This window comes from Candoia aspera, chromosome 6, assembly GCF_035149785.1.
Source record: "Candoia aspera isolate rCanAsp1 chromosome 6, rCanAsp1.hap2, whole genome shotgun sequence".
Taxonomy (NCBI): domain Eukaryota; kingdom Metazoa; phylum Chordata; class Lepidosauria; order Squamata; family Boidae; genus Candoia; species Candoia aspera.
This window is the reverse complement of record NC_086158.1, coordinates 89,001,541-89,014,275: the sequence shown is the minus strand read 5'-3', so window position 1 is coordinate 89,014,275 and position 12,735 is coordinate 89,001,541. Positions and strand designations below refer to the sequence as shown.

At 42.4% G+C, this 12,735-nt stretch overlaps 1 protein-coding gene across 3 annotated transcripts in view; it reads right to left on the bottom strand.

Annotated features, from left to right (window-relative positions):
• The window catches only part of SEC24C (SEC24 homolog C, COPII coat complex component), a 53,995-nt gene extending 43,057 nt beyond the window's left edge, over positions 1-10,938 (bottom strand). For all 3 annotated transcript variants that reach the window (XM_063307626.1, XM_063307628.1, XM_063307629.1), the window contains exon 1: positions 10,594-10,938. The gene's annotated coding sequence lies outside the window, so the exon portion shown is untranslated. The remainder of the gene's footprint in view (positions 1-10,593) is intronic.
• Between the last annotated feature and the right edge of the window lie 1,797 nt (positions 10,939-12,735).

Genomic DNA, 12,735 nt, shown 5'->3' with positions numbered 1-12,735 from the left:
TACCACTTTGATGGCTGAAAGCAAGGAGGAACTGAGGAGCCTTATGATGAAGGTGAAAGAAGAAAGTGCAAAAGCTGGCTTGCAGTTAAGCTTCAAAACAACCAAGATTACGGCAACCAGCTTGATTGATAACTGGCAAATAGAGGGAGAAAACATAGAGGTAATGGCAGACTTTGTATTTCTAGGCGCAAAGATTACCACAGATGCTGACTACAGCCAGGAAATCAGAAAACGTTTAAATCTTGGGAGGAGAGCAATGACAAATCTCGATAAAATAGTTAAGAGCAGAGACATCACACTGACAACAAAGGTCCGCATAGTTAAAGCAATGGTGTTCCCCGTAGTAACATATGGCTGTGAGAGCTGGACCATAAGGAAGGCTGAGAGAAGGAAGATCGATGCTTTTGAACTGTGGTGTTGGAGGAAAATTCTGAGAGTGCCTTGGACTGCAGGAAGATCAAACCAGTCCATCCTCCAGGAAATAAAGCCAGACTGCTCACTTGAGGGAATGATATTAAAGGCAAAACTGAAGTACTTTGGCCACATAATGAGAAGACAGGACACCCTGGAGAAGATGCTGATGCTAGGGAGAGTGGAAGGCAAAAGGAAGAGGGGCCGACCAAGGGCAAGATGGATGGATGATATTCTAGAGGTGATGGACTCAACCTTGGGGGAGATGGGGGTGGCGACGACTGACAGGAAGTTCTGGAGTGGGTTGGTCCATGAAGTCACAAAGAGTCAGAAGCGACTGAATGAATAAACAACAACATAACTTTTTAAAATGACCTTGCTGCAAAGAGTACATATTAGATAGCAGACATTTCAGATACAAACTTTAGGTTTCTTACAGCTGATGCATGAGGGCCTGAATATTTGGAATATATAAAGACTCTCACAGTCTTTCCTTTGGAGCTGTTGGGGTACAACACTGGGAATAAAATATTGCCAACTACAAAGAGTGAACAACTTTGGTATCTACCATTCTGGAGGACAAGTAGGAGCAGCTGGAAGGAAAGGTTTGGCCGGTGATCTGAAGGAATCTGAATGGAATTAATTCAAATCTATTCTAATGCAAAAATGGATGAAAGTTATGTTACCACAGAATGCTCCAGGGAAGGAGTACAACTTTGGGTAGAACACAGGCTTAGAATACAAAAGGCCCCAAGTTCAAAACTCTGCCTCTTCAATTAAGGCTAAAAATGAAATTAACTGAAACTTTGGAGACAATTTGTTTGGTATTTTATTATTTGCAAAAAATTAAAGAATGTATAGACTAATCACTTAAACTTATTTATATGCTCAAATATACAATTAATCTGTTTATATTTAGGACACTTTACTTAATTTTAGTAAGAAAATAATAGGAAGAAATACAGTAAGAGACTGAATTTCTCAATAATCTTCTAGGCAAGACGTCTGCAATGGAATGCTTGTTCAAATCTAGAAAGGCAATTCTTTGAGCTGTAGAACTGACCAAAAATGGGTGGCCTTCCATCCTTGTAATTAATAGCACCCATTTTACAATCTTAAGAGCACATAACAGCCATTTCCTTTCTTCTCACTTAGTTTCCATGCTAGTGGTATATAATTTGAAAGAATATGAAAATTTAGAAAAAATAATGTTTGTGTAAAACATTACCTGAGATAACTTCTAGGCAAAAGGGAGCCACTATGGTACAAGACTACATTATATGAACCAGCATATCTCCCACAATTAGCTGAATCTCTAAGTGCCTTCCAAGGAAGGAAGGTCCCATATGTATGAAACAATTTTGCTGAGTTTTTTAATATTTTAATTTATAGATACTGAAATAGTTACCCACTAGTTAACTACTAAATAGTTCAATTCCATATTTTGTCTCTCCATATACTTTTGAATATCTAACTTAATATAATTTAACTACAGTATAAGCCTTTAATAGTTATAGTCTTACCGTTACAAAGTCCATTAAGGGGTTGGTCAACTCCTTCTCTGTTAGTTCACTTGGGAAACAGACCTAGCCTGGAAAAGGCAGTGCAACTGCATCAATCCACTTATCTCCCAGTAGGGAGGGAACTTCAGCAAAGGATCGTTACCTTGTCATGGTGCTGGAGCTTGAGCACCTCAATGATGCCATGAGCTAAACCGTGAAGGGCCACCCAAGACAGGAAGGTCATGACAGAGAGGTCGGACTAAATGCGATCCCTGGGGAAGGTAATGGCAACCCACCCCAGTATTCTTGCCGTGAAAACTAAATGGATCAATACAACCAGAGATATGTCGGTATACCATCGGAAGATGAGACCCCCAGGTCGGAAGATGGACAAAATGCTACTGGGGAGGAACAGAGGATGAGTTCAACTAGCCCCAGACGTGATGACGCAGCTAGCTCAAAGCCGAAAGGACGGCTAGCGGCCGACAGTGCTGGTGGTGAACGGCAAATCCGATGTTCTAAGGATCAACACACCATTGGAACCTGGAATGTAAGATCTATGAGCCAGGGCAAATTGGATGTGGTTATTGGTGAGATGTCAAGATTAAAGATAGACATTCTGGGCGTCAGTGAACTGAAATGGACTGGAATGGGCCACTTCACATCAGATGACCACCAGATCTACTACTGTGGACAAGAGGACCACAGAAGAAATGGAGTAGCCTTCATAATTAATAGTAAAGTGGCTAAAGCAGTGCTTGGATACAATCCAAAAAACGATAGAATGATCTCAATTCGAATTCAGGGCAAGCCATCTAACATCACAGTGATCCAAATATACGCCCCAACCACAGATGCTGAAGAAGCTGAAGTAGAGCAGTTCTGTGAGGATCTGCAGCACCTACTGGACAACACGCCTAAAAGAGACATTATTTTCATCACGGGAGACTGGAATGCTAAGGTGGGCAGTCAAATAACACCTGGAATTACAGGTAAGCATGGCCTGGGAGGACAAAACGAAGCAGGACATAGGCTGATAGGATTTTGCCAAGAGAACTCACTCTGCAGAACAAACACTCTCTTCCAACAACCTAAGAGACGGCTTTATACATGGACTTCACCAGATGGACAACACCGAAATCAGATTGACTACATCCTTTGCAGACAAAGGTGGCGGACATCTATACAGTCGGTAAAAACAAGACCTGGAGCTGACTGTAGTTCCAATCACGAACTTCTTCTTGCACAATTTAGGATCAGACTAAAGAGATTAGGGAAGACCCACAGATCAGCTAGATATGAGCTCACTAATATTCCTAAGGAATATGCAGTGGAGGTGAAGAATAGCTTCAAGGGACTGGACTTAGTAGATAGGGTCCCAGAAGAACTATGGACAGAAGTCCGCAACATCGCTCAAGAGGCGGCAACAAAATACATCCCAAAGAAAGAGAAAACCAAGAAGGCAAAATGGCTGTCTGCTGAGACACTAGAAGTAGCCCAAGAAAGAAGGAAAGCAAAAGGCAACAGTGATAGGGGGAGATATGCCCAATTAAATGCAAAATTCCAGAGGGTAGCCAGAAGAGATAAGGAATTATTTTTAAACAAGCAATGCGTGGAAGTGGAAGAAGACAATAGAATAGGAAGGACAAGAGACCTCTTCCAGAAAATTAGAAACATTGGAGGTAAATTCCAGGCAAAAATGGGTATGATCAAAAACAAAGATGGCAAGGACCTAACAGAAGAAGAAGAGATCAAGAAAAGGTGGCAAGAATATACAGAAGACCTGTATAGGAAGGATAACAATATCGGGGATAGCTTTGACGGTGTGGTCAATGAACTAGAGCCAGACATCCTGAAGAGTGAGGTTGAATGGGCCTTAAGAAGCATTGCTAATAACAAGGCAGCAGGAGACAACAGCATCCCAGCTGAACTGTTCAAAATCTTGCAAGATGATGCTGTCAAGCTAATGCATGCTATACGCCAGCAAATTTGGAATACACAAGAATGGCCATCAGACTGGAAAAAATCAACTTATATCCCCATACCAAAAAAGGGAAACATTAAAGAATGTTCAAACTATCGAACAGTGGCACTCATTTCACATGCCAGTAAGGTAATGCTCAAGATCCTGCAAGGTAGACTTCAGCAATTCATGGAGCGAGAATTGCCAGATGTACAAGCTGGGTTTAGAAAAGGCAGAGGAACTAGGGACCAAATTGCCAATATCCGCTGGATAATGGAAAAAGCCAGGGAGTTTCAGAAAAACATCTATTTCTGTTTTATTGACTATTCTAAAGCCTTTGACTGTGTGGACCATAACAAATTGTGGCAAGTTCTTAGCGGTATGGGGATACCAACTCATCTTGTCTGCCTCCTGAAGAATCTGTGTAACGACCTAGCAGCAACAGTAAGAACAGACCACGGAACAACGGACTGGTTTAAGATTGGGAAAGGAGTATGGCAGGGCTGTATACTCTCACCCTACCTATTCAACTTGTACGCAGAACACATCATGCGACATGCTGGGCTTGAGGAATCCAAGGCTGGAGTTAAAATTGCTGGAAGAAACATTAACAATCTCAGATATGCAGACGATACCACTTTGATGGCTGAAAGCGAAGAGGAACTGAGGAGCCTTATGATGAAGGTGAAAGAAGAAAGTGCAAAAGCTGGTTTGCAGCTAAACCTCAAAAAACCCAAGATTATGGCAACCAGCTGGATTGATAACTGGCAAATAGAGGGAGAAAATGTAGAAGCAGTGAAAGACTTTGTATTCCTAGGTGAGAAGATTACTGCAGATGCTGACTGCAGTCAGGAAATCAGAAGACGCTTAATCCTTGGGAGAAGAATATCACTTCAACCCACAGTTTTTTGGGTTCCAAGATTTTCAAAGTAAATGGTGATAAGGTTGAAGTATTTTTGTCCTGAAGACTGGAATGTAGCAGCTGAACGATAAAGAGGATTACCCATTTTTGACTTGATACTAATCAATAGAGAAGACTTAGCTGAAGATCAAATCAAATAATTTATAACCAAAAGGCCAACAAAACAGCGAGATAAAACCTACAAAGTGAATATGTGTCTGTGTGCACATGTGTGTATCACTCTGTAAGTAGTAAAATAAAATCTAAGATGTAAAACAAAGAATAAAATATAACAATACAAGGTAAGGAATTCAGTAATAGTAGAGCAACATAAAATTCAAGTACAAGTAGTTCTCGCTTAACACCCACTCGTTCAGTGGCCATTCAAAATTACGATGGTGTTGAATGAGGCGTACTTATGACTGGTCCTGATAGTTGCATCCCCGCAATCACATGATCACGATTCAGGTGTTCGGCTCACAATCACAACACTGCAGCATCATGTGGGATTTGCAGCCTTCCCTGCCAGCTTCCAACAAGCAAAACAATGGGGAAGCTGGCAGGAGGTCGCATATGGTGATTACGTGACCGCAGGATGCTGCAACTGTGTGGGATTCGCCTAACGACAGCAACTGGGAGTGCCAAAACTGCCACTGTTAAGTTGGCGCAGCCATGTGATGTTGTGCCTTACAATCGTGTCACTTAGTGACAGAGTTCCTGGTCCCAATTTCCATCAGTAAGCAAGGACTACCTGTAAACAGATGGAAGTCAAAATCTTCAGCTACAAGAAAAGCAAGAACAAACAGATGCACAGAACTGGGCAACCTGGGAGGATATACTTGGGTTCTTATCTGAGTGGAGGAGCAACAAATACAAATTGTCCTCAACTTATGACCATTCATTCGGTGACTGTTCGAAATTAGGATGGGGCTGAAAAAAGTGACTTATGACCGATCCTCAGTTATGGCCACTGCAGTGCCCCCCCATCACGCAATCAAAATTTGGGTGCTTGGCAGCCCACCTGTGCTTACAACTGCAGGGGTGCTTCAGCTCCCCCCACCTGCCTATCTTCCCCCATCTCTGTCCTTTTGGCTATCCTGCACCCTGCCTTGTGGGACAGCAAGCAGCACCAGAACCGCACTCCGAGACCCCTGCTGTACTGTATTCTGCCATCCCAGCTGACTGTCAACTTCTTTCTCCCACTGCTGAGGCATCTCTGGCCTTTGTGTGAAACTGGCAAAAGCAAGCCCCTTTGCAAGCGGTTTCTCCATGAATACTTCCTACACGTGGCTTCCTGAGCCAACCCCTGGTGCTTTCCCATTGGACAAAACTGCTTCCTGCCTTCCCCATTGGCTGGCATTCTTATTTGCACAGCGCCATTCGCACACCACTGGAGAAACCGACTGCAAAGGGATGTTGGAGTGCAGGGTGGTGAGGGCGGCTGCAGATTCCCAGAGCATGGCAAGCAGCTCCAGAGATGCACTGTTCTGGGGCTTCTTGCTGCCCCGCAAGGAAGGGTGCAGGGCAGCCAAAAGGGCAGAGATGGGGGGCAGACAGGTAGGTGGGGGGAGTTTGAGGCAGTTCCTTACCTTACAAGCCCAGAATGGCTTGTATTGGGGTCGGTGCTCGGCTAACGACTGGTGGAATTTGCTTAATGACGGCAACAGGGAGTGCTGGGACTGCCATTGCTAAGCAAAGCAGTCATGTGATGCCTCACTTTATGACCGCATTGCTTAGCGACAGAAAATTCTGCTTCCATTTCTGGATATAAGTCAAGGACTACCTGTAGAAGTTGCGCTCTCTGCCTGGAAATTTTTTCAGGATGGGGTAGTTGAGAGTCATCTGAGAGTCCCTGTAAAAGTAACCACAAAGGAGTGGCTCAGAGACTCTACTGAGTTATCCTCACTTGGGATAAGTGCTGGTGTCAGGGGTAACCTTTTAGTGACCAAAGAGAATTCCTGATGGCAATGCACCCAGCCAGGCAGAAGTAAAGGCCCTTCAAAATTTCAGTACTGCGATGGATGATAGAAAGGAGGCTAGAACAAATCCTTCTGGAAGAATCCCCTGAGTCATAAGACTAGACACTAGGCTTAAGTTGGTTTGAAGATCAATGTCCCTGATCTGTTGCTTGAGAGCACTTCTGGTCTTTTCAGAGCCTAATGAGCAGAGGTTTTCCATTGAGAAACCCCAAAAGTGGATTTTGTCAATAGTTTTCTGAAGCCACGTTAATTTGAAGCAGACCCTAGGCACCAAACCTATTGGGAAGAAAATTTTATTCAAAAACTGAGGGGTAGGAACCAATCTCTAGCATCCACAAAAACCAAACCCATCTTTAAATGTAAGTTGGTATCCTTAACACACTTTGGGATTGCAAGAATAGCTCTAATGAACTTAGCTTGAACAACTTATTGAGTCAACTGTGTCAGAACTTTACAACTGAGCTTTGTAAAAGAGCAGATCTGAGTATCATAACTACAGTTGGCATGAGGAAAAGAAAAAGCTCAGAATGTAAATAATGGAGGGGATTCTTTAGATATTTTATTTATTAAATTTATACACTGCCCATCTCACTATAAATGTATATGTTATAACACACCAGTTGCTCAGGAAGGAATGCTAATAGCTAACAAACAAAAGGCAGAGCTACCCAGCTCATAGTTTGGACCAGTCTTCTCCAGTTAAAAAGTCTTTGAACAGATGTTAGTAAAGAGCAGGATGAAAGGGCAGGAATCTTGACTGCCAGGTCAGGGAATGTCTATTTATTTTAAGTTTAAATTTCCAGGACCAGATGAACTGCATTCTGTTATCCTGAAAAAGCCAGTGAGGGCTTGGCCAAAACCTACTTCAAGAAATCCTGCAGAACTGGCAAAATGGCAACTGACTGAAGCAAGGGAAAGGCTTACGTATCTTGCACAGGGAAAAAGCAGCCTCCAGGAAACTACAGCCACCTGGGCTGACTTAGATACCTGGGAAGATTCTAAAGAGCCTGATAAATACAAATCTTGAAAACAATCTTACCAAACAAATAATTTCATTGTTTGATCTAATAATCAGATTGTAGAACTGCAGTAAATATACTGTATATATTGACCAGCAAAGCATTTGACATCTCATGATGCACTGATTAGCAAGCTGGCTAAGAGTGGATTTAGTGGCATGACAACTAAATGGATATATATCTGATCTGAAAACGGCACTCAAAGTGTGCTCATTAATATGTATATTACTGATTTATTTATTGCATTAATTTATCCAATTTATGTAGCCACCTATCTCACATATGTGACTCTGGATTAATTAGGATTCTAGGTTAGGTGCAACACCCCAAATTAATAAAATAATATAATAACAATGTAATTATTTATGTATTTGTCATATTTCTTTACCGCCCAACTCATATTATAACTCATACAACTATTATATGAGGAATAATAGTTCCTCATCATGTTGGAGACAGGTATGTAGTGTGGTTTATTCTGGAGAATATCTATATCGCTGGCTAAGAGTTAACCCAACTTGATGACATTTAATTAATTAATTAAATTGAATGAATGAATGAATGAATTAATTAATTAATTAATTGTGGTGCCACAGGGATCAGCCCTGGTTCCTCCAGTCTTTGGTATTTCAATCAGTTGGATGTAGAAGTGGAGGGAACCTTTATCAAAATTGCAGATGATACAAAATTGGATAGGATAGCTAATAATATAGAAGACAGAAATAACAGGCAACATGATATGGTTAGAGAAATGGTCTGAATGTAACATAATTAAATTTAAGAAACTAAGGATAGTTTTCTATTTAGGAAACAAAAATCAAATACACTGGGATATTTGGGGGACCCCTGACTTGTGAAAAAGGTCTTGGAACAGTAGCTAATTCCAAACAGAATATGAGTCAGTACTGTAAGGTAGCTAACAAGACAAATACAGTTTTAGACTGTATCAACAGAACTATAATTTGCACTTCGTAAGAAGTATTAGTTCTGCTGTATTCGCCTTTGGCCAAACCCCACCTCAAGGAATGAAAAACAGTGCTCTATGAAGAGACGTTGAAGGAGCTGGGCATAAGTAGCCTTGAGAAAGGATGACTGAGAAAGGATATAATTGCACTCTTCTAATATGTGAAAAGAGTCATCTGTTAGAAAATAATTCTAAGATTAATTCACTGTAAAAACAACTTCAAGAGAAATTGGCAGGAATTTATTAGATATGTTCTCCATCAGATGTATTCAAGTGGAGGTCAGACGATTATCAGTCTACAATAGTTTAATTTCATTTTCTGCACTGTATCATTCTGTAATGAATAGAGGGTTGGATTCAATAGCCTAACCAGTCCTTTCTAAATATATGATTCCATGACCAATATTAAAGTCTTGCTTTAATATTAGTGTTTTACCTGAAAGTCAGCAGTACAGCTATACCATAGTGATGCTATTAAGAGAAGAAAACAAACAAAGAAAAGCAAATAGGAGCAAAGGCAAAAAAAAGTTTAATAAAAATAGGAGTTGCTAGTAAGCCAAAAAAAATTACTTGATGTTATCCTAAGGAGAGGCACTCAAGTTAATATTTTTTTAAAAAATGGAGACTGTAAAGTTGCATTCCAATACATGAGTATGTATGCAATCAACAAAGATAATCCGAAACACCAGAAGGAAACAACTGATATCCTTAACTGCCATATTAATAGATGATTACACATCTTTTAAATACTTCCTCTACTTATATTCTATGGGTGAATTTATATAGTGCACTAAACTGTCTCCTGCATTGCTTTAGCTGAACATATTACATGAATCCAATCACTGAAACATGTTTAACAAATTACATTAATGCTGTTTGTGACACCCACACCGATGTACGTGGCACATCATTATAAACATAATGATTATAACACTTATTTACTGCCGTATACCTGCTAATCAGCTATTGCATTTTAAAAACATACATACAAAATAAAGTTCTAGTTTTTAAAAATGGTGAACAGGTAAATTTGAGAAATTCAGACTGGGGGTAAGAGAAACTAATCAACAAAATATGGTTTGTGCTAGTGTTACAGCAATCATCCCACCACAAGAAATTGCTGCTTTACAGAAAAGAATGAATTTATGGAACAAGTTGCTGTGAGAGAAAACAAAAGTAGTCTAACAGTTCAAAACTCTACCTGTTATATGTTTAGACCAGTGTCTCTCAACCTTGGCCACTTTAAGATGTGTGGACTTCAACCCCTAGAATTCCCCAGCCATCCCGCTGTCTGGGGAACTGTGGGAATTGAAGTCCACACATCTTTAAGAGGCCAAGGTTGAGAAACACTGGTTTAGACACACATATTATGATTTGGTTCTATAGGGTAAGATACATCATGATTCAGTATATTTGAAATAAGGAACTATTATGGCTGGGTTACCTGGCATACAGAACGCAGAGAGATCTGTGTTTGAATTCCCTTTGGGGCTACAGTCTGGGATGGAGTGGTTCCGAGACCAGCTGACATGTTATGAAGCAGCCTTATGGCTATTATGGATGTGGGTTTTTTTGTTGCTATCGATCCACAAAGTCATCCTTTTAAAAGAGTTGTAAAACAACTAGAGAATTCTACCTCCAGAGGAAGACTGTACCCCACGACCGAATGGACTACACATTCCGAGGACCCACTGTCCTCCAGTCGCTCAGTGATGCTGGCTTTTCGCCTAGGCCAGGAGCAGGACCTACCAAGAAGCCCAGGACACCCTGAAGCACAAAATCGCCAGTCCCGCACTCAGCCTGCTCTCGCTTACGGCATGTCGTGAGAACCCATGAGTCCCACAGCATACTCACCCATCACGAACAGGCCCCGAACACGTGGGAAAGGGAGGGAGGCGAGCTCCTCGCTCCCGCTGCTCCCAATTGCTCCCACCCAGAGCCGTCAGGAGAGGGGCAAGCGGGAAAGACGCGGCCGCTCCCTGCGCTGGCCGGCGGGGAGGCGCCCAGGCCGGTCTGGAGCCCTTCCGAAAGCGGAGGCGCTCGGAGCCAGGCGGCAGATGCGAACGTGAGCCAGGCCGGGCGACCGGGAAGCGCCACCGGTGCCTCTCCCTCCCTTCCCGGACGGGCCGCCTGCGCCAGGAACAAGCGCTGGGCCCAGGACTCACCACAGCCAGCGGCCCCGCCGGTGACGACTTCCGGTTCCTGGGCCGGTCGCTCCCCGGAAGTGCCCCTCCCAGTCCACTCTACGATTCCTCCGGCTGCCACGTCCTCACTTTACCAACGGCCCGCCCAGCAGGTTGCACCATCACGGAAAAATGGGAACAGGAAGTGACGCATACCATCTGAGGCCCCGTGATTCCTTGTTCTTTCCCGTTTCCGGTGCGGGCTCCGTGGCTGGTTTTAGTTCTTGCTCTCGGGTCGGGGGTGGAGCTGTCGTGCTGTTTCTACAGGCAGTTCTGGTTCGCACGTGAAGCGACGATGTACAGCATGACATAGTCCTCTCCGCAGCACGTTCAGGAATGGGCGAATCAATTATGGGCCGCCATTTCTGAGGCGGGGACGCAGCGGAGCTTCCTTCTTGGATTAGCTGCGGGCAAAATATTATATACAGGAGAACCATCTGAAACCTAAGCTGGGAGGCCTGTAGGTGAAAATCAGCTTTAAGTGGAGATGGCGGACGGAGTGCCCGTCATTGGTAGCTGTTGTCAATGTTGCACCATGAACATCAGTGTCTGTTATACAGTAACCAAAATTGGGAAATGCTCTTCAGAAGTCAGAGACGTAATAACTAAATCTGATCTAAAAAAAATCATCTTTCTCTTGTCCTCCAACCAACCCCTGGAAAGCTGATAAAGCCAGACTGGATACAAAGATACTGCAGCATCTACTGACATCAATCTCCTTGAAGGTTGCAGTCCAGGCCAAGAGGCAAGTCTGACAACGTGAGGGTGATGGCCATCCAAAAATCTACCAAGATCACCAAATCCCCAACAGGGAGGGTATACTGTACACTATCCCAAGTTCCAAATGTCAAATGCCACAATCTGTTCCAGAGCGTGATGCCCAGAAACCTCTAGTGCAGTTCTGTCACACCCCTGAACACTCAACAAGAGGTCAAAACCAATGCATTCTAATAATACGAAGAACCTTTGTCTGAATTATATAGTAACACCACCACCCCACTACCTGTGGTTGGCTAAAGCTATCATGCACTCCCTACCCCTTTTAACTTTTTTCCCCTCTGTTGTAATGATTGCCTTAATCCAAATAAAACTCTCAGACTCAGAATCACAATTCAGGTTCTGGGTTTATTTAGAATAGGGTGCAAACAGGTAAAAAGCTGAGAATGAGAAAAGCGCACCTAAACTCAAACTAAATAGCATCATTTCAAACATCAGCCCACCCCCTCCTTCACATCCAGTACAACCCCACATTCCCAGGTGCTCCTAACGAGCTCTGCTGATCAACGGGTAAAAAGACCTTGACATTTAAGAGATAGCCGAAACGCATTCCTCCCTGGCACAGTCCAGCACGTCTCCCGTACAAGGTCTCTCAGCAGCACCCTCCCAGCCAGCGACACGTATCAGCACTTTGGCAAGTGAACCGTTACGATGCAGAAACACCGCAACGGTGAACATGACATCTGTATCCACTCCCCTTAGGGTACCAGATGGGGTAGCAGGGCTGTGGTATGTAAATAAACCTTAAAGCCTAAAATAGTAACAGAAAAAGAAAAGGAACAAAACACAAAAATGATTATGATGCAAATACTTACATTCTCAAAGAAAAACACCACATAAAAAGTGCTTTTAGAAAAAAAAATACAACAAAACAAAGCATATCATTATAACAATTAACAATTACAATTCTATATATACTTATCTAATGTATTATTCAAGTGTATATATATTTATTTCTAATACATTATCATTCTTTTTTTAACCTACTGTATTTTGTATAAATGAGTTCCATATTTCATTATACCTGTCCATACAA